The following is a 25,314-nucleotide window of genomic DNA, read 5'->3' on the forward strand; positions in this document are numbered from 1 at the left end:
ATAGCTAGCCTCGAACAGGCTGACTGGTAGCCCCATATATGTCTCACTTGCAAAAATCATATCAGATCAAGAAACATTTGCAGGTCATACCCTTCCCCTTTTATTTTTATCTAAAGGAAACATAGATAGATTCAAATATGTTGCCCTTTCCATTACCCCAATTTTTTTTTTTGTATTTTTCCAAAGCTGGAAACGGGGAGGCAGTCAGACAGACTCCCACATGCGCTTGACCGGGATCCACCCAGCATGCCCACCAGGGGGTGATGCTCTGCCCATCTTGGGGTGTCGCTCTGTTGCGACCAGAGCCATTCTAGTGCCTGAGGCAGAGGCCATGGAGTCATCCTCAGCGCCCAGGCAAACTTTGCTCCAGTGGAGCCTTGGCTGCGGGAGGGGAAGAGAGAGACAGAGAGGAAGGAGAGGGGGAGGGGTGGAGAAGCAGATGGGCGCCTCTCCTGTGTGTCCTGGCCGGGAATTGAACCCGGGACTCCTGCACACCAGGTCGACGCTCTATCACTGAGCCCATTACCCCAATTTATACTACAAAAATGTCAATTAAAAAAAAATAAGGCTCTTCCAAACCCCATTGCATTTATAAGTGGTTTTCCATAATTCCCCTTAGAACCACGCTCTAATGCAGGCATCCCCAAACTACGGCCCGAGGGCTGCATGTGGCCCCCTGAGGCCATTTACCCGGCCCCCCGCCGCACTTCCCGAAGGGCCACCTCTTTCATTGGTGGTCAGTGAGAGGAGCACTGTATGTGGCGGCCCTCCAACGGTCTGAGGGACAGTGAACTAAATATTTGGATGGCCCAAGCAACAGCTTCTCAAACTGCCCACAGTTACACATTTATTTCAAAGGACTCATTGTAGGACTTAAGAAATTTTGCTTCTTTCAGTTGTTCCTTTAATGTATATTTCCAAATTCTATATGAAGTAATGAGCTGGATTACTGATTCTCAATTCTAAATGCCTATAGAAGTACCTGCCTTAAGTACCTGTTGATTAATATCATAAAATCTCAGAGTTTGTACGCAAACTTGGAAATAGCTGTTATCTTCACTATTCATCTCTCTTTTAAAAGAGAAAGGCAGGATTGAAAAGATATAATTTCAAATCCTGACTCTGCCCTGTTTTGGAGTTAAAGAACATACACTCTAAAGTTAAACTGAATCCAAATATTAGTTGAGTGTTATCGATATAAGGCCAGTGGCCAAGGCCAGGCAGGTCCACATTGGATTCCGGCAGATAGTAAGAGGAACTGCGGAGCCAGAAAGCATTGGGTCATTCCCATTTAATGGTCTTACAATGGCGGAGGAGCAAACAGGCATGGGAAAAACCGCTTGTCACAGCAGCAAATGGAACAAATAGCAGAAAGGACCCTCACAGTGGTGAGCAGGCAATCTGCAGTCCACCCATAACCTTACATAGACTATACACACATGGCACTGCCACATGCTCACGCACTAATCAGGTAAAGTACTAAAGAGCAAGCCTAGAACAGGTGGCTTTCAGAAAGGTTTTACTTCTCTAAGCATCAATTATGGGGCCAAGAATACTTATCTCCCAAAGCCATTCGGGTTTATATTGATTAATTTAGATAAGAATGACTGCCAAACAAAAGTATTAGAACTATAAAAAAAGCTGGTTGGAGGCAAATACAATAACTACTTAAGGTTGTCTCTGAACCTGTGTCTAAAAACCCCCAGTTTCGAGACTCAAAGTTGAGTTTTCTGAAAAATTTGATCCACTACAGAAAAAGAGGATGAATCTGAATAGAAATGGTTTTTAAATATTATTGTGCATAAGCATTACCTGGACTGACTGTTAAAAGTGTAATTTGCTGGGCTCTAGTCCCAGAGACTCTGATTCAGTATGTCGGGGTAGAATCCAGGAACAAACATTTTAGCAACCATTCAGTTGAGGATCCTTATTTTGATGAGTTAACTAATAAGGAACAGAAATTAGCCAAGCATTTATCAAAACAAACAAATAGAATGCAGTGTGGGCTGACCTGGAAGAGGACAAACATCTCCTCCTTAGGTCAGAATTCAGTGAGATGAATTTAAGTTATACACAAATGGGACATGTTCGCAGGTGTGATAATGTTCACAGAGTAAAAAAAAAAATCTATTTGTTCTTCAATTAAATACACTTCCTAAACATTTTTTATATAGACACTAATATCTTCAATTTTTCATCACTACTAGGTACATAAAAGTATACAGGCATGGGTCAAGTTCATGATCATCTTACCTTTTTCTTATAAAACAATAACATTCTGAAAATTGATAAATTCTTTAAATAAACAAAAAAAACTATCTCCTTTAAATGCATTACAGGATATTTCTAAATACATTAATCAAAAATTGATGATAAAAATCAATGCACAATTATGAGTTAAATATTTTAATGTAGTTGATCAATTAATTTGCTAAAATGAAGATACCCAACCTATAGAGACTGTTCTGGATCAAAGGTGAAATTTTAATCATTTTCATTTCCAATATTTTCTTAAGAAAAAGACAGTGAGACAAATGCCAGAAATGTATTTGGAGTTTGTATTACAAATATGCCTACAAATGTTCAATAACTCTGTATTCTAAAAGTTAATACAAGACAACAAGTAAATTATGGTCTCTGGTTGCAACTGAGCATACAATTGAGCAGCAGAAAAATAAAAAGGATATCAGTATGAGAAAACTTTATCAGCATTACAAAACAATATTTCTGAGTGGTCACATGTCAAGCCAGCACATACTTTGTGAGCTATGGTTAGCTACTTAGCTCAGAAATTCAGACATAGTACTTTTCTGAGGGTTGTGGTGACTACAGTGAGTACTAAAAAAATGTGAGCTATTGTTTATTGTAATAGTTGACAGTTTATTACACAAGATATGTCACAAGTAAGGCTTAAATGAATGATACAGACATTGAAAGCTACAGAAACCCCAAATTAAGATAATGTTGTCACGACTGGTAAAGTTTTATCAAGGAGTGGTATTTGAGTTAGATAATTCAGAATGAATAAGCTTTGGCTAAACAGAAGGACAACAATTATTTAAGGCTGCGGTGGGTATTGATATGAGCGACAGGTCAAAGGTAAATCATTTTGGAGACTGTTAAATAAGTTTAGGATAAAACTGTAGAAGATAATTTGTGGTAAAGCAGTAGAGGGTTCTGAATTCCAAAAGTCAATTTTGTTTTTTCAATAAAAATTTTAATTGCCCCAATATTTTCTCAGTGTAATTCGACATCTCTAGTGGTTCTCAGAGTTTAGTAGTATGCATCGGAATCACCTAGAGGGCTTATTCAGATTGCTGCACTCCACCCCAACGTTTGATTCTGTGGTTCCGGGTGAGGCCCGAAGGCTTGTGTTTGTAACATATTCCCAGATGATACTAATGCTGCTGGTTACTTTGAGAATCACTGCTTTAGAAGCTGATAAGACAGAGTTGGATGAAGGAAGTTTTTCCTAAAAAAGTAATTCAATAACTGAATAGCCCTCTTTATTTCCTATAAAGATTTATCCCCACTTTCATACCAAGTCATAGAAGAATCTACATGGAAATTACTTATATAAAAGGATGCTTATCTTGACCTTCGAATCTCTCTTTATTGGGTTCAAGTCCTCAACTATGGGAATAGGAGACCCATGATACAAAGAAGCCCAGGCCAACCAGTCTGGAATTTGAAGAAGACTTAGTCAGCATTAAGAATAGTCAGGAATTGAAAATGACAGAGATGAGTGATTGAAGGTGAGTGAACATTTTCTTTCAAAGTGCCTCTACCAATCCATGCCAGACATTTTGTATTTGGGCTACACTTAAATGCCTGCCTCCTAATGCAGAGGCTGTTTCCAGTTCACCTCCATTTACCTTTTTCTTTAACAGGCAATCAGGAGTGAGCAGGGGAACAACACCTTTCCACTTCGGCATGAGTTACTGTTTAAGCGTCTCTACTTGCTGCTTCAAAATCTTTCTCCAAAATAAACTTCACTATGCAGTAACTCTAAGAAATATTTGAAGAAGTAGAGGGAGAAAATGAAATGCTCTGAGAAACTCAAGCGTGTCTCCCAGGGCACCATCTCACAAGTTAGTACTTTATTTTCAATGGCAGACAGAAAAAAAGTGTTGTGTTTTAAAACTTGTTTGGTGAAAAGGGGTCAATAATGAATTTAAAATGTTTAAAACAAAAAAATCTGTCAATAACAGCATGTTGTTTATTTCCTGGCCATTTATCTTTCCTTAAAATATATAATTACAAAGCATAATTAATAATAACAGCAACAATTAGCACAACAACAACAGAAATAATGATACTAAGCACCGTGGGCTTAGATCCCCATAGTTATAAAGAATAAGAATTTGTCTCTGGATTTTGAACAGACAGCAGTCCCCCGCCTCCAGTAATATGGGGCGGGATGGGGGGAGAGGAAAGAAAAAAATCCTTTCTATGCTCCCTGGAAAATACCACAGAAAAATAGACAATAAACTTTAATACCTGTTGTTAAGGACCTTCATTTTAGAGATCAGTTCAGGCAATTTAAATAGACAGCAACATGAGGCCTCTAATGTCTCTTAGGAAACAGTATCAACATTAATTCCTGGCTGGTCCCAATTCCATTTCTAGTTAAGCATCCCCATCGACTCATAAGAAGAAAGAAATACCATTTGTATAGTGGTGTTTTACAGTTTATAAAAGCACTTTTACAAACATCATATTATTTGATAGTCTCAACAATCCTATGGGGTAGGCAAGTAGGGAAAGTATTAATATTATACCCTACAGAAACTGAGAGAATTAAGGATCAGAGAAGAAGAAAGTAACTTAATCATTACTAAATATCTACATTGGGTCAAACTCTGTGCAGACCTGAAAAGAAGTCCAAATACAGTTTTACATAATGTGAAATAGACTTAGAGAATCTGATACCTCACCAAAGTCACAAATGGCAGAGCTAGGACCTGAAAGAAATACTCCAGCATAAGATGCCACACTCTTTCCACTGAACCATAACTTTGATTCTCAGCTGTACATGTCCAGGCAACTGGACCTGTCAAGAGGTGGCATGTTCACTTGCCAAGTGCTATAACCACTATTAGCATTCAGAGTTTTTGTTTGTTTGTAGTTAGCTTGAAAAAGAAAGATACACACTCTTTGAGAAGATATGAATCTTTATAATGTTACTCAGTTTATCAGGAGAAAAAGCAGAGCAGTATTATTTTAATGGCCGAGAATAATAACTTTTAAAAGTCACTTTACTACCCATAGGAAACAATGCAGGCCACTTCCACCAAAATACTCATTATAAGAAAGACAAACCAAAGGACTAACCAACCCTCAGAGGCTATATTCTGGCATGGGCTCAACTTTAAACTACTAGTTACTAAATCAGTGGCCAATACATATGCATATTAAAATGAAGTATAGTAACAAAGGTTGTACGAACAAAATAAATTATTCACTGGCTGAACTCAAAAATCTCAAAGCTATAGATTCAAACTTTTGACCAAATTACCATACATCTTGTTACTTTTACCTTTTTCATACATTCATTTGTATAATTGATATGTAATTTATTTTTACATGCATTTACTTGTACAACTTGTCTGTTTTATTTTCTGTTTTACGATAGTTATATTTCCTCTCCACTTACATTTATGCACAACTTCTGACTCAGCATTTAGAAGTTTGGCAAAGCAATGTCTTCCACAAAAGAGACACAGGTTTCAACTTAAGAAATCTTGGGAATTTAGGTTGCAGAGGTTAAGGAAGGTCTAGTATGTATTTGTAAAATTAAATTTTTAAATATTAAATGAAACATTTATTGAAAGAAGGCTGTCATATGTGCTGAACAACAATTTGCTACTGAGAATTTTCAGAAAATTGTAGAATTTCAGAGTTGAAGCTATACTGGGGATTTTATTTTTTATGACAGAATGTTATAAAGAATGTTAGTAGAGTTCATTCAAGTTTTATATTACAATCTTCTAAAACTTGAACACCTTATAAAACATCTCTGTAATGTGGTTGTCCATACTTAAACCCTTGGACTTAAGGAATTAATATTTGTTTCTATTAGGGACTACTTTGCCTGCCCCACACAACCCCAATGTGACAATCTTTGTTGATAGGGATTTTAAATAGGTAGTTAACGTTAAATAAGGTCACAAGGGTTGTGCTCTAAGCCAAAAAGACTCGTGTCCTTACGAAAAAAGGAAGAAACATCAAGAATAAGCACACACAATGTAAAGGCCACGGGAGAAGACACTTTGAGAGGGTTATCTGAAAGCCAAGGAGAGGCCTCATTAGAAGCCAGCCCTGCTATTACATTGATCCTGGACTTCCAGCCTCTAAAACTGAGGAATAAATTTACTTTAAGCCTCCTACTCTGCAATATTTTATTATGTCAGTCCCAGAAAAGTATTACAGGTGCGAGAGTTATCACAAGAACATGCAATGTATAAATTGGCTCTCTACTTTACAGGTACAGGAACAGATTATGGAAGATTTGAGATATGTCCCAAAAGACACGAAATCAAAAGTGGCATAACCAAACTTTTAACTTTCCTCCAAACTAATACTTTTTTCCTTTTATTTTCCACCTTTGAGCACATAGGATGTTAAAAATTTAGTTTTTATATTGACCTGAATATTTTATTCTTGTATGTTCCATCACTGGCTTGTGTTCTAATTGTTAGAGTCACAGAAAACAACATAATTTATAATTTATCTTCTATGTGACAGTTCTTAATATACTTGAACACAGTTATATTCCTTCTTCATGAATTTCCAAACAATCCCAGTTCCCTTAACCAGTCCTCATATCACATGATTCATTTCCCTAACATCCTAGTCACAGACCCCTGTAAACGTTCCGATTTGTTTAGATTTCTTGTACTGATTTCTTAAGCCATATCTCCCCTATGTCATTCACGAATAGTCTTTTAAAAAATATATAGACAACGTCCTGTATTTATCCATTTTAGAAATTTCATCTGGTTAGACGTAGCTCATCATTTAGTCTTTCAAGACATCTTTGGAACTTGATTACCTCACTCAACAACTTTTCTGTGGATTTGGATTCATGTTACACACAACTCTGATGAGCATGCTTTCATCGAAGACATTGAAAAAAAAATGGAGGCCAAGATAAGTCTTAGGATATTCTTACAATAGGCCATAGGAATCCCTTCTACTCTGACACTGTGCCATTTGTTTGCACTTAATAGTGTGGCCATTCAACCAGTTACTAATCTATCTGTACATAGATTAATTACTAATCTATCTGTGTATTCAACCCAGGTGAGATAGATCATATATCGCACATATGCTTTCATAAAGCCATCCTGGTTTCTAGCAAGCACCACTTGTTTCAGGGGGTTATAAACCATTGTTTTATGCTTTATTATTATAATAATACATTCTAGGCTCTAATTCAGGACTGACAACAATCTGTCCTTACAAACAATCTCTTAAAATTTTCTGAAAATTAGAACATTTCACCTCTCTAGTTGTCTAACATTTTTTTATCTTTACCTCAGATATGAATGGCAGTAATTGATGATCTCATTGACAGGTCTTCTTACTAGCCTATGGTTCTCTAACCCTGTCTCCTCACTCATCTCCTTTTCCTTTTCCTTGATCCTTCCAAGAAAGAAAGTCACTCATGTGTAATTCTGGACTGTATCCAGAGATGGTATGCTGATCAGAGATAGATCTGAAAACTGGAAGACTAGAGAGAACTTATACAAGGTGTTGTCCTTGGATCCCTGACTGTGCTGGCAGTACAGAATGGGCTATGAATTAGGTAGGGCTTTGATTTCATCTCTGCCCATGGTTTTCACTTCTATCTGTGCATCTGGACAGGGCTACATCCTTTATCTATTTACTCTGGATGGTTTCCTTTGCCAAAGAGTCAAGACACTTTTGCATTTTTCAGTCTTTAACTGAGAAAGGCTGTAATATATAATGCTTTTATTTTCCCATGAAGACTTTCTCTGTGGCAGACATGTACCCCAACCCCTACCTAATCAAGAAAAGTTTTTTGGGGGATGGGAGATGGAGAGGCAGGCTGGACTTTAAATGAACAAATCAGTTATAATAAAAACACTGAAATTCAGGTGCCTGAGGTTAGAAATACTGGAGGGAATTCAATTATACTAATTAATATTTAAGAAGGGCTAGAGATCACATACTGAATGTGGGAAACTAGGCCAGCCATACATGAACATACGGGGAGGGCAAGATCAACTGATAAAAGTAACAAACAAATCATACCTAAATGTTCCAACAGACACAGAATAGGAGGTAAAAGCAATATTTTCTAACACACACAAGGCATTTGTTTTATATAAATACATATATTATAGAAAACATTTATTCAAATAAATTAGTAGGACATGTTACCTATTTATAAAAAACAGAATTAGTTTGGGTTCTGTGGATTCACAGCATACTATATTTGCTTTTATATCCTCACTGGCTCATCAAGTAATACTCTCAATATGGCTTGAATTTCAAAATAGGTAGCTCCCTAACGCCTAAGCCTACTTGGATAACCACAAACTGATGATAGGCTGGAGAGCGACAGAGTATTCTGGATTCTACAGAAGTCTTTCCAGTTCCCAGTTCTGCTCTGATGTCATTTGGTTGGTATCACAGTTGATACCACATTTTATCTGTGGACTTGAATTTTCTTTTCTCATTATTTGGCCTAAATAGTCAATTCTGATTTTTGATCACTCTTTGGTACACTACAAAGCTTTCTACAGAAAGCATTAGTGGTACCAGAACTAGCTTGCTTCTACCATGTAGAGTTCTTTTTCCGTCTACACTAGCGTTTACCTATCCCTTTTCACTTCTTCTCTACCTCTTTGTCCTCTCTTCCTCCTTCTCTTTGCTCTAGTTCATCAGAAGTTATGCCCTTAACCACGTACTACTACTCTATTAATCTTATTCTTTCAATATTCTACCCTCTGAATGCTATAATTTATTAATTCGTAGCCCCATCTTGAGAACTTTGAAAACTTGAAGCCCAGGAAATTCACTGGACTGCTTTTGCCATGAACAGCATCATGCAGAAACAGAAGCAGAAATATATAGTAAGAGATAAGAGGAGGATGAGGCTGGTTCCTCTTCCGAAGTTTCTAGTGAACACAAATGGCAAATAAATCTGGACAAACTTTATGTCTGTGTACAATGTGTAATATAGGCTTGTGGAGCAAACAAAGCAAAATAAATAAATAAGATTCTTTCCCTTCAGGAGTTTAACCTCTAGTTGAAGAAATAATTCAAATACAATAGTTCCCACTTATCTGCAGTAACTATGTTCCAAGATGCCCAATGGATGCTTGAAACCAAAGATAGTACTGAAACCTTCATAAATGTACTATGTTTTAACCTATGCATACATTCCTTTTCACTTGAAGCACTTTACAGCTTCTCTTTGATTTTTCTGAATTGCCAGCATCACTACTCTTGCCCTTGGGGGACTATTAGTAAGTAAAATACTCAAATACAAGCTTACTGGAACACAAGCACTGTGACACCAAGATGGCAAAGTGATTAAGAGATAGAGAACATATACAGCCCAGAGATGCTGTACAAAGGGATGGTTTACATTCAAACGAGACAGAGAGGGTTGATGAGAGATTCCATCATGCTATACAGAATGGTGTACAATTTAAAATGTATGACTCGTTTATTTCTGGAATTTTTCCATTGAATATTTTCTGATAGCAGTTGACCATGGATAACTTGAAACTCCAGAAAGAGAAACCATGGATAAGGGATAACTATTGCATGCCAAAATCCACAAGCTAAAGCATCCCCAAAGGGTAGAATTTTCCTTAAATAATAGAGAAGCAGAGAGAGAAAATAAGGTTACCTCCTTATTTGAACCAAATAATAAATTTGAACCAAATTAGTGGATTTCAAACTATGCTTCAGGGTCCCTAAGCTTACAAAGAGATGATTGCAAAGAAACAACTGAACAACTAAATAATTAATTAAAATGTAAATTTCAAAAAAAAAATATGTATCTGTGTCCCTAGCCAATTGACTTAGTGATAGAGTGTTGGTCTTGCATGTGGATTTCCTATGTTCAATTCCCGGTCAGGGCACACAGGAAAGGTAATCATCTGCTTCTCCACCCTTCCCTTTCTCACTTCTATCGCGCTTTCTCTCCTGCTCCTGCAACCATGGCTTGATTGGAGCGATTTGGCCCCGGGCACTGAGGAAGGCTCCATGGCCTCCACCTCAGTTGCTAAAAATAATTCGGTTGCAACCATGTCCTCAGATGGGCAGAGCATGGGCCCCAGACATGGGTGGCCAGGTGGATCCCGGTCAGGGTGCATGTGGGAATCTATTTCTCTATCACCCCTCCTCTCATTTAGAAAGGAAAAATAATTATATGTTTGTATCTATTTATAATTGTGGTAAGAATGACATACAAAATTTACATATATTACATTAAATTTTAAAACACATTAGAGATCAATATATTGTTAAAAATTAAATATGTATAATAGGGTTAACTAGTTTTCATGCAAGCCTCAAATTAAGGCCCAGAGATTGAAAGGCAAACTGTTTGAAAAACAAACATCAAAACACTGCTATGATATGTAACTTCCTACCTATGTCTCATGATTTTCTTGACACCATATAGTACTCAATTCCTTATATATAAATACACTGAATGTTTAAGCCAATATAATCATTCAATCCTGAGTTCCATTTCTTTGTATATTTGCCATTACATTCTTATTAATATAAAATAAGTTGGAAGTTATAAAATAAGTTCATGTTAATAAAATATTACTCATTATTTTATGTGTAAAGGCCCCAAAAAGATTTATTTTAGAAAGAGAGTTCTGTAGTTAAAAAAAAATAAGAACAATCTCTGCCTAGTTCACTCAGTGGTAGAGCATTAGCCCTGCATGTGGATGTCCTGGGTTCAATTCCCAGTCAGGGCACACAGGAGAAGTGACCATCTACTTCTCCACCCCTTTACCCTTCTCTCTATCTCTCTTTCTTCCTCTCCTGCAGCCATGGCTCACTTGGTCTGAGCACACTGGGCCCTGGGCACTGAGAATGACTCCATGGAGTCTCTGCCTCAGGTGCTAAAAATAGCTTGTTTGTGAGTATGGCCTCAGATGAGCAGAGCACTGGACCCAGACAGGGGTTGTTGGGTGGATGCTAGTCAGGGTGCATGTAGGAGTCTGTCTCTCTATTTCCCCTTCTCTCACTTGGAAAAGAAGAAAAAAAATGCACAATTTCTGAATCAAATAATTTGTATAAACCCTCCAACGCAAGGCAGTTTGAGTCTCATGTTCTGGTTCCAGGATGCTCAGTTTCTGAATTTAATGAGTGGCTGGTTCAAGCCACTGCATGTATCAGATATACAAGGCCCCACCTGGATTTTATATGCTGGCTCCTATTCCTTCAAGCTTATAAAGATGATATTTTTACACTAAGGAATAGATTATTTATCATGACACATCAAAAAAGGTCACCTTGTCTTAAATTTATTCAGTACACGAAATTTATCAGATATTTTTAGAATGCTAGATTATCAGAATTTAATATATTAGTTTAAGATTTAACCAATAATAACCAAGAAATAAGTCAATGGAAATGATGATCTAAGAAGCACTGCTTATATTAAGTATGTAATACATGGACACTTATTCATTTATTTTACATTTACTCAAAATATATTATATTAAAAATCTCCAAAAGATTATGTCCTAGAGTTAATCAGCCATTATCTATAGTTAAGGACAGACTGAGGCAAAAATGACTTTTTACCGCTATAGAGAATGAAACTAGCAAACCTGAAGAAAGATCCATTTTCCAAATCCTAAACTCTGCTCTACCAAGGAAAGGTTTTGAACTTTAAGACACTGAACTAGATATATAAATTGACTTGAGGTCTTTCATGGCCTTTATATAGAGTATGCAAGCCAGAATTATGCATATATTTGTTTTTAAAAGCTGTCACACGGAAGGTACCACAGTGTAAAGATTAAGAGTACTCCTGAGTTTCTTTTCTGACTTCAGATCCTTGCTATATGACCTTGGGCAAATTACTTCAAGAGTCAAAGCCTCAGTTTTCACTTCTGTAAAATGAAGGAAATAAAAAGAATATCTAGCCTCATAGATTTGTAGTAAAAAAATGAAACAATAAAATAATAAATAGCCTGACCAGGCGCTGGCACAGAGGATAGAGCGTCAGACTGGGATGCAGAGGACCCAGGTTCAAGACCCCGAGGTCGCCAGCTTGAGTGTGGGCTCATCTGGTTTGAGCTAATGCTCACCAGCAAGGGGTTACTAGGTCTGCTGTAGACTCGTGGTCAAGGCACATATGAGAAAGCAATCAATGAGCAACTGAAGTGCCACAACAAAAAAACTGATGATTGATGCTTCTCATCTCTCTCTGATCCTGTCTGTCTGTCCCTATCTATCCCTCTCTCTGTCTCTCTGTATCTGTGTAAAAAAAAAAAAAAAAAAAAGATAATAATAATAATAAAAGTTGCTTAGCATGTTGCCTAGCACATAAAAAGCTCTCAATAAATATTATTAACTATAATTATTAAAATTGCTAAACATCTAAAAGCCAGTTCTTTTCTTCTAGTTATTTTTTCTATGGCTAGGTTTTACTCATAATTTATTGATTATAAGTTCTTCCCTTCTGAAACAATGTTCCGTTTCTATTTATTTTTGTTTCTAAAATGTTCTCCGGCTGATATCTCCTCACCTCTACCACAGTTGTCAGATAGGGTTGCTGCACTCCTCTCTGGTAGTTCAGTACATGCTTTTTTTTTTTTTTGGTCACTGCCTGTGTTATTTACTTGTTCCTACTCAATGGTTTAGAAAGTAAAACTTAAGGAAGAACTAAATATAAGCAATTTATTGAGACAAATGGTTATCAAAATTAGGTAAAAAGGGATGTTATTAAATACAGGGTGGGGCAAAGTAGATTTACAGTTGTGAGTAAGTGAAATGGTTTATTTCTGTATTATTATTTACTAAATATTGTATTATTTTTCAGATGAACAAGTGTAAACCTACTTTTGCCTACCCCTGTATAAATCACACCAGGGAGAAAAGATGATGATAGCAGCTGTGAAATGGCTCTCCATTGTGGGAATCTGTGAACTCCAAAGAAACAGAAGAACAAAAATGGAAGACCATGAAATTTATATGATTTACAAGGAAACCAGCCTCTGAAGACTAGAGGAGCCAGGAAACTCACCTATGGATGAATATTTGGACGGGGCAGTACCACCAAAAGGACTGATACTCTATTAGCAAACAGGAACTACTTGTAGGAAGAGAACGAATAGTAAGGCAGTATAGCAATTTTCATGGTACTGTATTTGATTTTTTTCCTGCATAACCTACATTGAGAGACAATATACATGTATACAAATATATAGGGGATGCTTAGAAATGTTTGGTGATGATGGCTATAGCAATAAGGATGATATATTTTTAAGAGCCAAAGTTAGAAATTCATTGAAAAATGATAAATTAACATTATAAAACATATTGGCAGATATTGAGACATGGTACCCTATGACACAAAAGTTTTTCTTAAATAGATTTCTAAGGATTTGGTAGCTTGAAAAATATTTCATGTAGGCAACAAAAAACAAATAGTTGGTTTACAGCAAAGTACAAGCAAATGTGTGACTTTTCGCCCTGTGCCCAGATATGAACCTCCTTCTCAACTTCCATGAGCATTAAATTCAGTTAAAAACTAAAAACAAGGATACTGTCCAGGAAATTAAGATAGCAATATAACATCACGCCTGAGAGAATAAACTATCAAGATAGAACGAACAAAACCAACTGAAATGAAATAAGCAAACTTCACACAAGTCAAGGAAGCTTTCTATAGTGTTAACATAAAAATACTACTAAATAAAACCAATCGTGCTATTCATGGAAATACTGTAGCAAGTGAAAGACTTTTCTCAGAATTTATGTGAGTAACTCCTATGAGATCACTCTAAATGTGGGAAATTTTTTCAGAATTGCCTTTCTTTCCAAATAAAATGTTAAGACCTTTCATGAAATAAATGAGACTTCATCAGAAACAAAACCTTTAAATTACTTAAAACAAATAGATAGCCTGCCTAGAAAAGAATGCTCCAGTCTATAACAAATACTGTGTAATTCTGATGTAGGAAGACATGCTGTAGTTGGAATTACTTCCATTAAAGCCTAGGTATCTTCCCTTCTTGAGAAGAAATCACTTTGTTGAAAACCTGTATTTAGTTATAAATCCATATTCAATATATATTTATTGGAAATCTCCATTAACTAAAACAAACAAAAAAAAGGCATTCCCATTTCAGCATAAACTATGTTAACTTCTAAAATGATCTAAAAAGAACACCATCACTCTTTCTTCTAGTGAAGTGTTCTTTTTTCTCCTAGTAGGGCACATTTGGAAAATAATAGCATGTGAAAATATGTTATGAGTGAACAGAGCCACCAGGTCAATATGATAATTTAATGTTTCACTTTAAAATGAGCTTTTCTTTTATGTTACTACTCTATAAATAACTATTTTGCCATGGTTAAAATATATTTTCATTAAATTTAATATATATACACTAGATATGGCAAGTTTATTTCTTGGTTAAATGACAACAATGCAAATTTTATGATAAAGACTATATCACTGTTCCATTTTTATTTTGATAAAATATTTTTAAAGTAATATTATTTCATGTTAGGGTTTTCTGTGCTGCTCAATATTATAATTAATAATTCATATTTTTGTCTCTCTCCTCTCACTCTGACAACTTTTATTTTTAATCAGTGGGCATGTGCCAAATTGGTTTGTTATTTATTTATAATGTAAAATGACAAGGGAATTGAATACATGGAATAAGATGGATTTTTCTTTCATGTGACAAAATTTTCTTAGTAATGGGGATATTTCTTGCATACCCTTATGGACTCAAAGATTTCAGAGAGGTTAGATCACATAGCAACATGTAATAAATATATTAAATGGAACTGCTCATTTATGTTTTTAAAATTCATTTTAGTATTGTGAAGACAGCTGGGCATATGCATAAAAAGAGGACAAAAAATACCAAAATGTGTAAAAGACTCCCTAAACTGATAAGATTCTATAGTGCCAATTAAGTTAAAATTCTGACCAAATAGATCTATTTGTATCTTTCCTAAATGCTAAAACATGCAAATTTAGTAGGAACAAATAGAGAAAATTTCAGATATTTAATTTCTATTAAAACAAATAAAAAATTCTGTCTGTGGGGCTTTGCCGAGGATTAAATAACCACTTCATTGTTTTCTATAACCAGAAACCACATAATCTGAAGGCTAGAACATTGAATGAGTATGACAAAAAAAATTCAAAGTGTATTTCTCAAAAACATCAGCAACCAAATAACCAGAAAATTTGGTTAGAATGAAAAATCATAGACTCACCCAAAACCTACCATGCAATCGGAATCTGAGGGATATGACTAGAATTTGCATTTTAAGTCAGCCAGTGAGATACAACTAAGTTTCAGGATAGTTTTAGGGAAAATTCCCTGTATCTCATAATAGCTTCCTATTGTCAGATAAACTCTTTCAACTGATCCTTTGTTTCAAACAGTAGAGAATTCATGAGACTTAACATTTGATTAAGTTATATGCTTCTTCAAAGATTCCAGCGTCTCTCATTTTGCCTTTTAATTTAAAAACCATAGTCCACTGTCACTGCCCTCTGTAGCCGGCCTCCTCTCTTCTCTATATTTATTCTCAGCTATGCAAATCTTTGAGGCTTTGACATCATTAAATATTAGTTTCCAACATTTGGAACAAGGAAACTTTTCTCAACAATTTGGTCCAAATTCTCATAAAGTCGATATCTGACTGGCTATACTTAACGTATAATATTAACCACTTCAAAATAATTTTAAGACCTCGATTATTTTGAAGATTATTAAAATGTAGGAGGTTTTAGGTTAACATTGGGCCAGATGTGGAACTGATGCATGCACATGAAAGGTAAATCCTGAAACTACAGTTAACTCATTAAATGGCAGAAGTCTGAACTAGAGTACAGGCATTCTGACATTATACCACCCTGGCTTTCAGTCTGCTCCTTGAGCAAACCTTCCCCGTCTTTATGGAATATGCTCAAGTTATAGGGTCTGTATCTCTGAGTTACTTCATATATAATATTTATACATGGTGTTTGTTCATTTCAAAAATGAACTAGAAAACCTGCTTTTATTGTGTTAATATAGGCTTACTCAATCTGGTGTGGTCCAGTTTAAAATGGCAATAACAATGTTATACTATCAGTTTTGTGAGGTACTCTTTCTGACCTGGTGATAGCTAGATGTTAAAAGATTTATCATTCTGAATTTTCAAAATTCATTTTAAGGTTTGGTGCTTGTGTGAATATAAGAAAGAAAATCTAAATGCTGCCACACTGAATGTGTATCAAAAAACAACTAATCACCATGACTACTAGTACTTCATTAGCTCTATTTCATTATTCGTCTGTAACAATGAAAATGGTATCAAGGATCTCATTCATAATAACTGCCATGTAATAAAAGAAAATAGAAACTATTAGCATAGGTATAATGTTAACAAACTGGTGATTTTTCAATAGAGCTCTAGTGTATGAGATTATTTGAAAAATGTCCCCTGCAGGTAGAAAGAACATGGACACACAACACATACACCAAGCATACACCAAAATGTTCATAATTAAGTGCTAAGGGAAGAATTCCAATAGATCTGTTTGTTATGCGTTTTTACTTGACATGACAGAATCTTTCCGAAATGAGAGTTGACTTAGCATTTTCGATCTTCCGTGTTAGAGAAGGGGTGGGTTAAGGAAGGGGAAAGTAGGTAGAGGATGAGTGTGTGTGTGTATGTCTGTGTTTGTGCACTCACCTGTGTGAATTTAACCACTCAGAATTTAGTGAAGAAAAATGTCATCATTGTGTCTATATATCTTTGTGTGAAACAAGTACTTTTCTCCATAACTGGAGTTTACATAGGCTTTATCATAACACCCTTTGAGAATCTCTTTAAACATCAACATGAATTTTTCCAAATACAAATTTCCATGATTTAGCTTTATTAACATCTGAATGAATATTTCCACTGAGTTTTCCAGAAGAGGGAACTGAGAATGGCTTAAAGAGCGATCTTTTTCATGATGATGATCAGTAGCAATGTTTCTCTTCTACCAGAAGGCAAGAGGTAGAAACACAAAGCATTAGATATACACCTAGATAAAAATAATAGTGTGGAATCCAACTGGTATCTGAGAGGTGTGGACAAGCTGAGATGGACTCCTTGGCTTCCTTCTGTCCAAAAATTTTCTGCTTCCCTATTTCCTATGGTTACCACCATGGAACATGTTAAAAATCTCAGTAGGGACTCTGTTTCAACTTTTCCTTTCAAAACACAGTGAAAAAGCTTAATGGAAAAAAAAGTCCTTCCTATCTCCATGCCAGGCACAGTGTAAGATCCACAAACTTAAAAGCCAGGCAAATAGTCTTTTATGTGCCCCAAAGCTCAGCAAGTGACCTAGTGCTACAAAAATCCCCAAAGAGGCATGTGACCTGACTAATGTGTGCTGTAAGATGAGTCAAGGAAAATGGAACCATCTGTACTTTTATTGGACAGTCAAATAATTCCTCTCTTTCCATCCAAAAACATAATCTGTATACTTTAAGGGAGATATGAGATGCGGTTTTTCAAAAGGATCTAATTTTTTAAATTGGTGATATAAAATGATAAAAAGTATCACCTCGTAAATATAGGCAAATAGGCTTAGAGAATCATGACTGAGAAATCCTTACTACTCCTCTATGTGCTAAGGCTTCTTTAAGACTCACAGAGGGAAATCAGGAAAAAGGAAGGGAATTAAAACTGCAATAATCTTCATGAAGTGGGGTGTGGACACCATCACCCTTCCTTTTCTGTGATGAAAGTCACCAATGGCTGAACTCTTAGAATGGATAATAACAGAAAAACAGCAATCAACTGAGAAATCATGTTAATTTTTATAGATGTTTACAAAGCTTTGCCATCTATTTCTTAAGCTTATATGTCAACCATACATCATACTTCCATTATTCCACATGGGAATTTCAGAGGATTGGTTCTCTTTTTCAAACTCAATCTTAATGGGAAGGAGGAGGACAGAGTAGTAATAAAAATTGGTAAAATATAGTAATAAATGTTGAGGCTGTCAAAAACTGCACCTAACAAAATATGTATATTTAGGAAGTGAAAGGGCAAAATGGAATTAGCAGGATACTGTGAATAAGGTAACAGACAAGGATCTATAAAGAATCCTAAGGTATTTGTCCTCCATCTCATAAAAAAAGTGTCCCGCTCATTTTACTAATAAGAAAACCAAATGTGCATTACAACAACAGCAAATACGTAGTAGATCTATACTACCTACAAGTCAGGAACGATGTTAAAAATTAAAATATATCATCTCATTTAATCCTCACAAATACCCTACATGGCAAGTGTTATTGTATTTTACAAATGAAAAAAATAAAATGGGAGAGATTAAATAACTTATTCAAGGTGCAAAGTTAAATGGAAGAGCCGAGATATGAACTCAGATATGTCTGATTTCAAAATCCAGGCTCTTACTCAATATGCCAATAGTTAACTCAGATTGTACATTAGAATCACCCGGGAAACTTTTAAAAACCACTGATACTCAGTACGTACCCCTAGAACAACTAATCAGAATTTCTTATGCATAGGGCCCACAGGTGGGTGTTTGTTTCAAAGCTCTCCTGGGCGACTGTAACACACAGCCTGGACTGGCATATGGCTGTCTGCTTCCAATGAAAGTCAGCTCACCCATGGTAGGGTAAACTAGCACTAGAAACCAAGTGTCTTCAGTCTTTTTACAGCAGCTTTTTTGCTGTCCCACCATGTACTCCTTGCCATGTTTGTTCATCATGAGTATCTGTACAAGTATATACATGTGGAAATTTTTACAAAGCACTGTCACAGAAGAATAGGTCATAAGTCCACCAAAGAGAACTTGTTCATACCTATCTATAGGCTATGATGAATGAACACAAAGAAGACTCAAATTTATTACTCTTATTCCCAACAGGGAAGTAAAGGCTGCCTTAAAAACCCTTCCTACCAAAGTTAATCATTAAAATTTGGAATGCTTTGCTCCTCTTTTTTTCACAAATCCAGTAAGAGTAGCTACTAGATCCAAAGGGAAAAGAGCCAATTACCACTCCTTTACAATGCTATTCTGTTTTACTCAGGGTTTCAAGGCAACTGAAAGTCATTCAGATCATAAAAGAAGTAGAAGGAAAAAAAAGACATGGGTAGGAGTAGAAAGACATTAAGATTCCACTTTAGAAGCCCTAGGTTTTCGTCTGCACTCGGCCACCTTGCTGCCATGACTGAGGCCACTCTCGGCCCAGTTTCCTTTCTGTATGTAAGCACATCTCTCTTAGTGCAGTGACTTTAAAAGTGTCCTACCCACCAGTATTACCTAGGAACTTGTTAGAAATGCAAATTATCAGTCCCTACCCTAGAATGAGAATCAGAAACTCTGGGGTGGGGCCTTACAATCTCTTTTGTAACAAGCCCACCAAGTGACTCTGATCATCTGCAGGTGATTCTGATGCATCCACTTCATTAGTGGTGTTGTCTAAGGATAAAAGGAGCTTGTGCATAAAGTTGTTAGTGTTTATTACTAAGTCAAAGTCGAAAATTCTCTCATGAAAGTATTTAGAGAAATAATGTTTTAGCCTACATTAGTTAGATTAATAACCTCATTTCTGAATTTTACTTTGAATGTGTAGACTACGCACAAGTCAACTGGAGGTTATGCAATTAGCTTGGAGTCAAAGAGAATGCAAGGAGTAAAGCTGAGAAGGAAACCCCAGAGTGAACTTGATTTTAATTCAAGCAAACTGTTAAGTTACCAACCACGTACTTTCTTCTATAATCATAATGAACCTTTTTATAAATGTCTCCATGTTCTTAGCTTAAAAATTTTAACAGTAACTTTTTGGATTATAAAACAAATTGACTTGTATAATTCTGGGCTAATGGCAGCTCAAGAAGGAATAAGAAATTACAAGCTTTCTACAGTGAATAAGCACAATTGCCCAGACCTCTCTATATAGGAAGTACAGACTACTCCCCATCTCACCTCACAGTTCTGATTATTGCAATGGTGGAAACCATGATGAATAAGTGTGTAGATACACTGTGCTTTCACTCTAATATATCTCTAATAGATATACTTCTGTACTATTATTATCTGAATATTATAAATATAAACTGGATTTTAGAAGGCGCTTTGGGATTTTTCCCCACCCTCCTGTCAGCAGCACTCGATCTTTTTACTGTAATTTATCTGATGTAGCTGCTAAGATGCTTGATACTTTTATATGCAAGGATGAAGAAAACAAAGAACAAGGGAATGGGTTGTTAATGAAATTCTCTGATTGTAAAAAGCACTTTGGAATGATCAGGTGGTAAATAATAATAAGAGGAAATAACATAAAGTGCCTAGATGCTACTGCAATAGTCACTATGTAAATGCAGAAGAGATCAGACATGAATAGAATTTTCATTTTATGCAGCTACTGTGTGTGTATGTAGAATATACAGTTGCTAATTTTTCAATAATACTGGTAAAATATTATTCAAAATCTGTTCTAGCTATTTTATCACTTTAAAAGGCACCATTTGTCCTAGTAAAATGGAGAATGTATGCAAAGAGGCTAGGGAAAAAAAACACCTTTTTGTACATATGAAAAAAAAGAGGTCAAACAACAGGAGAGAATGAGGAAGAGAAAATATTAACACTATTAGAAAGGATAAGGAGACACATACAAAGGTGATCTTTGAGAAACATCAGGAACAACTGTTAATGTGTGGCAGAGGAACTACAGTGAAGATACATGGTCATACATCCAAAACACGGACAGATACATTTTTTTTCTTTACTGGACTATTTTTATAGTGATGGTTGTTTTTAAATGAAATTGGGGAGAGGGGAGTGAAAAGTATGATTTTTTGTTTGTTGTTTCTGTTGCTGTTTACTTTAGTTACAACACTAATCACAGTTCCAGGCTTGATTCTTCCAACAGTTCCAGGACCTCAGTGCTTATCATGAATTTGCCTTCAATTTTCGTATTTTCTTTCTCTCAGTACTGTTCATATTCTAATGCCCATTCATCAAGTATACTATTTCCATGGTTACTCTACTTTGAAGAGATGGAGAAGATGCTACGAGTTGGGAAGATTCTCTTAGTCATAAGGGAAGAGTCTGATTAGGATTCTAAGAAAGCAAAGACCTAAATAAAAAAATACCACTTTCCAAACAATACTGAGCAGTGAAGAGTGAATCAGACAAAATTCTCTGCCTTCCTTTGCCCTGTCCCTTTGCAGAATAAAAGATTGTTTTTAGAATCTTTTCTATCCATGCTCATTAAAAAGCAGGATTAGACTTTAACATAAAGCTTTATTTCAGAACATTTCAGATTTACAACTTGGGAGAAGACACAAACTTTCTCAGAGAAACTCCAAGAAAACAACTCTGCATATTCACAAAACTTTCACTTATTTCTAGAATAGAAAAATGGAGAGGTATTTACCAACATAAGAGAGTAGCAATAACAATATTAGCAATAACTATATTAATGCCAATTCTTTGGATTCTAGAGCATGGTTTATCAGAAAGATTCACCTGTATTAAGGGAGAGTCCAGGACAAAGAGGTCACTAAGGCTATATTTCTATCTTCAGGATTCAGCCGAAGTCAGACTCTCTGGAAAGCTGTAAATGCTCTCAGAACAGACTTTAGCAATGAGATTGGAATGAATGCTGGGATCGTGGCATAAAAGCATCTCCGTGTCCCTTGTTCTAAAGTTAACTATTAAACCATATGTTGTTCATCCTGATTTGGTTTACTCAATTCTAGAAACAAGGACATACTGATCAGATTGCCCTGGGCAACTGAAAACCTAGCAGAGCCTTTGTGAAGATGGTGTTCTTCCCACTAACCTTACCCAGAGGGTTTCTATTATCAGACTATCGATTCTGTGTTACTGGTGAAGGATGGAAAATATCTTCTTTTGAAGAACAGGTTCTTTCTCTCCCTGGGTTTTCTGGTTTTGGTACACTCAACATTGTAAGTGCTTAATCTCCTCCCCCTATCCCTCAATTCTCTTCTTCTACTCTAGTTTATTCTTTTAATTATTTACAGACTTGCTTGTCTGGACACTCTGTTCTAGTAGAAGTTAGCTAATTTTTTTTCAACAACTTTTGGCGGAATGCAATAATAGATGCATAGAGAGGAAATTGGTCTTAAAGGTATTTTAAGGTTTCCTCTCTGATAGACTTTTTCTTTTTACTGGTTTTTCCTGTGTACTGTTCATTTTTCAGCATGAAATGGCTACAAGTGTTTAAAAAATTGGTTGTTAGTCATTGTTCAAAACATTTTCAAGGCAGTTCTTGCAAGCCCCATTTTACTCTCCATTTTAAGGACCGAGGGTTTTGTGAGGGTTGGCTTTGTTTTCGTTGTGGAATCATGCTGGCAGAGAAACGCAGTCTAGAACATTGCTTTTAAATGTGGCAGATTAGGATTATAACTATATTGAATCTGTATTCAAAATTTATTAGATTGAACCCTGTGCAGCTAAAAGGAAAAAGAAGTCATAAGTCTTCAATGCTTCATAAACATGAACACCAAGGAATGAAAATGTTAAAATTCACCAAGCACAGTATGATATCCCACTGTTGGAGAGATTTTTTTTTTTTTTTTTGTGAAAGAGATAGCGAGAGACAGAGAGAGAGGGACAGATGAGGACAGACAGGAAGAGAGAGAGATAAGAAGGATCGATTCTTTGTTGCGGCACCTTAGTTGTTCACTGATTGCATCCTCATATATGCCTTGACTAGAGGGCTACAGCAGAGACAAAGTGACTCTTTGCTCAAACCAGAGAGCCTGTGCTCAAGCTGGTGACCTCAGGGTTTCAAACTTGGGTCCTCCACATCCCAGTGCGATGCTCTATCCACTGTGCCACTGCCTGGTCAGGTGGAGAGATATTTTCTTATGTCCATGATCCATAGTGCAGGAGGACTGTGTAGTATTTACATGTGGGATTCTCCTTTATATTTTTGCTAATGAGCATTTGTCCATATGCCTTAATATCTACACAATTTACATTTGTGGAAATGATACACTATAGGTTACAAACAGCATGACAGAAAGTCCATTTTAAATACAACTGAGAATAGCAAACGTTTCTATAATAATTTTCTAGAACTCTTATTTTTCACTTCTTCTTCCAGGGCTCAATAATTTAGAGAGAATTAAAAGCTGAAGAAATTTGAGATTAAAAGAAAGGGTGAAAATAGCTATTCATATTCAGATTTTTAGAAAGTGGCAATATTTGTTTAAAAAACAGGATTTGGGGTAAGTTCCACAGTAATTTTTGATAAGTACACAATAAAACCTTCTGAATCTTCAAAGAGTAAAAGAGTGAAATATCTACCCCATTTTAAATTAAGAGTTATAAATTGTAGTGAAGATACATATCAAAATTGGCAATGGCCAGACTTTGAGAAAAAGAAATTGAACCTTCTTTGTGACCAGAGGAAGGGTGAGCATGAGGGTTGTGGCCCAGGAAAAGCACTCATCACGTGTAGTCTAAAACACATCATACAGTAAGGTTTTTATAATTTCTTTTCAGGAGAATATTTGAAGAAATATGGTTCCAGGGATTTTTGTTGTAGTTTTTTTTCTTTCTTTCTATTTTATAAGCTAAAATCTCACTGTAAATTCTAGGAAAATTTCAGGAGCTCTTCTTAGAACAGGGTTCAGGAACCTATGGCTCGCGAGCCAGATGTGCTCTTTTGATCGCTACATCTGGCTCGCGGACAAATCTTTAATAGAAAAATAATGTTAAAAATATATAGCATTCTCATGTATTACAATCCATTCATTTCCTACTGCTCATGTTCATGGTTGTGTGTGGCTGGAGCCAATCACAGCTGTCCTCCGTGACAACACCAAATTATTATTGGATAATGCGTAATATACACAGGTCGTTGTATGGCTCTCAGAGAATTACATTTTAAAATATGTGGCGTTCATGGCTTTCTCAGCCAAAAGGGTTCCCGACCCCTATTAGAAGTTCTGAATCAATTTAAGTGGTTATGGCAAAGTGATAACGCCAATCCACACTAACCCCCAAATCCTTGCTCAAAGCGAGCTTTTGGGGCTTGGACTGCAAACTGGAAAATTCAAAGGTCCGACTGCACAAGAGCAAAATGCAAAACCAGGCCTGAGTACTACTCTAGAAAATAAAGATCTTTGATCTGAAGGTTATTCCTACCATTGCTTTACTGTATGTGAAAATTGTGGCTAAATTAGATATCTATACGTTTGGTGAGCTGAAGAAAAAGGAAACTGTTTTTGGTATGTAATTTTCAAACTATAAACCTTAATGTGCCATATAAAATGAAAGTGTTATCAGTGCCTCATGAGAAATACATAAAGATGAATAATGGATGAATGAAAAATATATTGTGTTTACTTTATAAAAGTACTAAATACTACCACTAATACTAGTATTCAGAAATTTGGTGAGGAAAAAGTCTCTAGAATATATTTGCTAAAAAATACAGCAAATTTTAATTTTGGAGAAAAATACTAGGACAAGTCCCAGTAGGCTTTGATGGGAAGTCAGAAATCTTGCTCTATGAATCACGCATTTTAAGATTCAGTTTATTCTAAACTAGTAATAACCTGTTTCTTGATACCAAAGGGAACAGTAAAGAAAGTTGGCCATCCTCATGTGTTTCATCCTTCTGGAGATCTAATGAAGCCATAGCCTTGGCCATATTTCTATAAAAATAACACAGTAAAATCTTACCACTTTGTTAGTTTTGATAAAATCAGGTATGCCTCCAATTAAACTGTACTACAAACTTTCCTACTATAGATAATGTAAGTCAATAGCCAAGCACAAGTATGTGGTCATGAAGAAAGGATGAGTTTCAGTCTCAGAATCTTATATTGGTAGCCTCTTTCCAACCCTTAACAAGTCATTTAACCTCTCTAGGTCAAAGCATTCTCATGTATTGTGAAGATGCTATTGGTACCTATCTCAAAGGATTGTTTTAAAAATTAAATGTAAAATGGTTGGTGCAGAGAGGTCACTGGATAAATGGAAGCCAAATCACTGCCTGTAGTAAAATCCAGATAAAACACATTTAGCCAGGACAGTTGTTCTATGAG

General features: G+C 35.8%; 1 protein-coding gene across 12 annotated transcripts in view; it reads right to left on the reverse strand.

Annotated features, from left to right (window-relative positions):
• The window catches only part of ZBTB20 (zinc finger and BTB domain containing 20), an 895,053-nt gene that overhangs the window by 459,058 nt on the left and 410,681 nt on the right, over positions 1 to 25,314 (reverse strand). Inside the window, exon 1 of one of the 12 annotated variants that reach the window (XM_066347059.1) lies at positions 21,758 to 21,872. The exons of the other annotated variants lie outside the window; for them this stretch is intronic. The gene's annotated coding sequence lies outside the window, so the exon portion shown is untranslated. Of the gene's footprint in view, positions 1 to 21,757; positions 21,873 to 25,314 lie in introns of those variants that run through there. 12 annotated transcript variants of the gene reach the window in all.

The sequence above is a fragment of the Saccopteryx leptura genome, chromosome 8 (assembly GCF_036850995.1).
Source record: "Saccopteryx leptura isolate mSacLep1 chromosome 8, mSacLep1_pri_phased_curated, whole genome shotgun sequence".
Taxonomy (NCBI): Eukaryota; Metazoa; Chordata; class Mammalia; order Chiroptera; family Emballonuridae; genus Saccopteryx; species Saccopteryx leptura.